Here is a 5,286-nt window from a genome sequence, read left to right on the forward strand (position 1 = left end):
CCAACTGCAGAATGTCCCATTTTTGCTAAAGGATAGTAAACTGTGAGATACTCTTTAGAAGAGGAACATACAGTTGCTGAGCTCTCTTTGGGATGGAAGTGCACAATATCTATAAAAGGCAGACTGAATTAAATGCTCAAAAAGATAAGCAATATTAAAACATATAAAATAAATGTAGCTTTTCATAATTAATGATTAATTTTATATGACAACAATTTAACAGTTTGCCAAAGTACCAAACATTTTCATCAACTATTTTCCTCCTGACATGTTAAGCACTCTCCCCAAATTGATACTATATACACTTGTGGGATTTTAGTACTGACACTTGACCATTCCATCTTGATTCAATGGTGACAATTCTTGTAATCCAAGATATCTGGAAGGCACCAGCCTAAAGAAAACATTAGAAGGCAGCAACTATTTGGCTTTTGTAGAAAGGGCAATTTATAATCAATATATACATTTTTGCCCCATATCATGATAGCTATGTATAGTTATTAAACACCTGCCACATGTTTGAAAAAAAACATTCAAGTTTATTTATAATTAAGGTAATGCAGACATAAAGAAAAAATAATTATTACATAAATATAAAACAGAAAGATACAAATATATTTATGGCAATTATTTATATCCTACTGTTTAGAATAACAGTCCCCCTAAAGCAGCGGTTCTCAACCTATGGGTCGCGACCCCATTTGGGGTCGATCGACCATTTCTCGGGGGTCGCCAAACAAGGCGATCCGCCATTTTCCCCCCTCAGGGGGCGCCACCGCGCATGCGCGGCACGTTTGTGTGACGGGGGTCGCCGTCACATAAACGTTGAGAACCACTGCTCTAAAGCAACTTCTATTTAAAACAATTATCTATTTAAAACAATTAAAACAGTAGTTTAAAACAAATATCTAGGATCTTTCCCATATGGCAGGCAATGGTTTTTGTCAGGGGAACCCAGCAAAAGTCCAGCTGGAATAGGCTTTGGTGATCATCTTTGACTGTCACATATACACAGGCTTCCAGGTGCAATTTAAAATGCTGGTTTTCATCTATAAAACCTTTCATGGTAAAAGGCTATTTGCATGACTGCCAATCTCCAACTTTTTCTGCTCATCCCACAAAATCTGGCCCAATGAGCATGCTTCAGGTTCCTTCTATCAAAGTATTCTTCGCAAGACATAATTAGTATTATGAAATTATCAGAAAATGTAGCGATGGCCAATAATTCAAACAAGCTTAAATGGGGGGGGGAGGGAAGGGTGAATACATTTATGGAAGGTAGTCTACCAAGGAGCAGGACAGCACACTTCCAAATACCAACTGCAGCAAAATAATTGAGGAAAATAAAATGCTCTGCTTTCTGCTTCAAACATCCCTGAGGCATCTGTCAGCTATTATGAGAAAAAAGTGCTAAACTAAGATAGACCTTGATAGCAGGCCAAGCTTATCATATTAGATCATTGCTCCATGGATACAAGACAACTTAAGAATGAATTCACAGCATTCCATTATCAGTAGCAACATTCCAGGGTTGTATTTGGGTAACACTGGAAGATACGTAATTTTCCTTATAGGAGTTTTCAGTGGTAACTAAACAATAATTGTAAAAAGCAGAAGACATGGTTGTTTAGAGGAGGGAGATCTGCAATCTATTCCTAAGCAAAAATAAGATGCATACAAACTTTGACATGCTGTTCACCACAACAGGATTGATGTGTCACAACTTGCATAATAAAACAGGCCTTAAATTTGATACAATTTAAGGTGCATTTCTTTAAAAGTACATTAATTGCACTCTTATTCTACATGTATTTAATACTTTTCCTGTTTTGAAGTATGAAAATTATAATTCAACAGCAGTTCTGAATAAATCCTATGACAGAGATCACAGGTTGTGCTTTCTTGTTCTCTTAAAACCATTTTTTTTAAAAAAGAACACCTGGCTTAAGATTTTTGATGTATTTGGAATCTTCCTCACTGTTTCGTGACATTTGCTTGATCAAAGACTACTGAGTGAAATTTGACTCCTCATGACATGAATATATTCAACTTGCATTCTTTACATGTATTGTTTTGACTTCCCCATCTTTTCTATAGCCCTAGATTCCCAGTTGTCTTCTATCTAAATATTATCCAAGTTTGATCCTGCTTAAATCATATTTTCTAATGGTATGTTTTAGACCAATGGATAATAATTCTACACATGGTGGACTTGAGGACTTGTAGTTTAACATTAATTTGCTACAAATTGTAATTATATATTTATTTTAAATGAAAGTTAAAATCACTAGTAATTTCTGTTGGCAGATAAGTTTTTATAGAATTGACATACAGTGTATGATAACAATATTTCTTCAAATTGAAACTATACTTCCTGAATATCAATAGTTAGAAATTCTCCAGGATAAAGGCACTGTTAATTTGGATGACTCTGTACTTTGCTGATATAAGCTTGGCCTATTTCAATTCTTTATGCCTTCCTCAAATCTTATCATGAGTTTGCTATTCAGACAGGCTCTTCTAAAGAAAAGGTGACCATATAACACACAGTATGTTTGCTTACAGATTTTTGTTGGCATCAGCTGTCTCCCTCTCCTTCAAAGTTTCCTGTCACAACTGGAGAAGAAGAACAATATAAATAGAAATAAGAGTGAATTCTCCCAGGACAATGGCCAATACTCAGCTGTTTCCTTTTAAAGTTTGGAAGTATTTTCTTCTTTAGCTCCTAGGATAGCGCATGATTTAGAAGGCAGGGGTGCTTGAAAAGAAACAAAAACAGTAACCTATTCAAGGAGAGCCTTTGCTGACATTTGTTGAGTTTAAGAAAAAATTCATACCATTCATAATGGTAGCACGAATTTAGTCAATGAAGAGGTAGAAAAAGGTGACCAAAGAAAGCTAAGAGAATAGTGCATAAAATTACCAATGATCAAGCTTGAACTTGTAAAATTCAAGTTTACCTCATCTCAGAATAAGTATTGTTGGTCAATGATTAAATGAAAATTCATTTATATACCCCAAGAATAAGATGTAATTTTGCCCTCTAATCAAGCCCCATTTAGGATTATCCATAGGCTACAATTGAACTTCTGAGTCCTTGTGGACTGATATGAGGGACAATGAAATAAATCAAAGATCAGGCGTCATATACCAAGTCCAGTGCAACAACTGTGAAAATAACTATGTGGACAAACTAGAAAAAAACCTATTTACCAGACTGCACAAGCACTCCCTGGCTATCAAAAGACACGACCCATTGTCCCTCATGTCTGTCCACAAGGACTCGGAAGGAAACAAGTTCAATCTAACCGGGACCACAATTATAACCCAAGCAAAGTCAAGGAGAGAATTGCACAAGGCCTGGTTCTCCACCAACCAATCAGTGAACAGACACATTAATATCGACCCCGCCTACCAACCCGAGAGCGAGAGCTGCTTCAACTGAAATACTGGAAGCAACATTCCAAACTGAACACAATTCAAAACTGAAGATGTCCCCCCAGAGATGAAACATTTACAATCTAATTACCAAGCCTGGAGATCAAACAAACAGCCCAGCTACCAACCCGAGCTACTTGTATTCAAACACATCTCAAAATCATATATTTAAAACCAGTGTTTTTGTAAAAAAAAAAAAAAAAAAAAGGTGCCAGAACTCACACATGCCACACAACCCGCCTTGCCTACCCTACAAGGTTCCATCTAAAAAAGGTGCTGGAACTCCGTTCTGGGCGTTCTATGACAAAAAAAGCCCTGTTTAAAATTCTGTGTGTGAATAATAATAATAACAATAACCAGTTGGAAGAGACCTTGGAGGTCATCTAGTCCAACCCCCTGCTCAGGCAGGAAACCCTATGTCATTTCAGACAAAGTTCTTAAAAACTTCCAGTGTTGGAGCACTCACAACTTCTGGAGGCAGGTTGTTCCACTGATTAATTGTTCTAACTCAGGGGTTCCCAACCAGGAGTGCTCACACCTCTGGGTGCAAGACAATATTCCAGGGGGTGCGAAAATTTGAGTTTTCAAAATTATAGTGTATATGCATAATTCGTTGCCGTTATTTCGAACTTTTGTAAGAGGTGCGAGAATATATCAGAAGCATTCTAGGGGTGCGGGGTATAGAAAAGGTTGGTTCTAACTGTATGTATATATGGCTTTATTTTGATGTTGTAAGTGATGTGGGCAGCAAACAAATTTAATAAACAAATAAAATGTATGTGTTAAATGACAATAAAACAAGCGAGCAAATATTGAAGTTTCAATGTTATGGGGATCCAGCATGTTGTTCTCTATCTAGCAATTAAAGCTAGGCTTTTTACATTGTTTTTCACCTGACACTCACTAGGTAATAATTTAATCTAGACTAAAGGATTTTGAATATAGTACTAGTTGTATCCATATTAATTAATCTACTTTTCTTTGCAAAATTCCATCTTAACCCTTTCCCTTTGACATGTTATCTTGCTACAAATCTTGGAATTTGAGATGGCTGCAGAGAGATATTTGCTGTCTCCAAGGATTTCACACAGAAGATTGGGCAAACATTTTCAGAATTGTTGTAGAAGATAGCACTGTAATTTAAGAAAATAAATTTTGGTTAAAATCAGGAAAAAAAATCCCATTAGTAAAAGTTGTTCAACAGTAGAATAGACAGCTAAGCGAGATAAAATCCTTTTTTCAACAAAAATCCTCCAGAGAATCATTGCTAGGCTGTACCGACAAAAACATAATAGACCAATTCTCTCATTATTTGCTTATTTATTTATATCCCGTCTTTATTTTTACAAATAATTCAAGGTGAAAATATATCCTGCACACTTTCCTGCTACTCTTTTCCCTTCAATAACTTGTGAGGTGGGTTAGGCCGAGAGTGAATGACTAGTTCAAAGTTACCCAGTAGCCTTCATGGCTGAAGCAAAACTTAAACTTATCTGAAATTCAATTGCTTAGCTTTTTTCAATAAGTCAGTTATATCTTCTGACAATTATTACCTTCTCACCAGGTTTAAGATTGGCTCTCTCAGAAGAGGATTAGGGTTAGAAACTTGATTAGATACTAGGATATTCTATAACATTTGCAGATACACAACTTAATATTAGAGGTAATGTTTCCTTTGCCATCCCATGCCCAAAGTAGTAGTCCCCAATGATAGACAATGTGTTTAACAGTCTAGGATGCCACGTTATATTTTGTACAGTATATAGTGATCTCATTTTGAATTATTGCTTATCAATAATTATGGAATTGATTTTCAGTCAAAGATTTTACCACAGAGCTACAATTCCA

The sequence above is a fragment of the Crotalus tigris genome, unplaced genomic scaffold, assembly GCF_016545835.1.
Source record: "Crotalus tigris isolate CLP2741 ecotype Arizona unplaced genomic scaffold, ASM1654583v1 scf7180000019068.10715455, whole genome shotgun sequence".
NCBI classification, from domain to species: domain Eukaryota; kingdom Metazoa; phylum Chordata; class Lepidosauria; order Squamata; family Viperidae; genus Crotalus; species Crotalus tigris.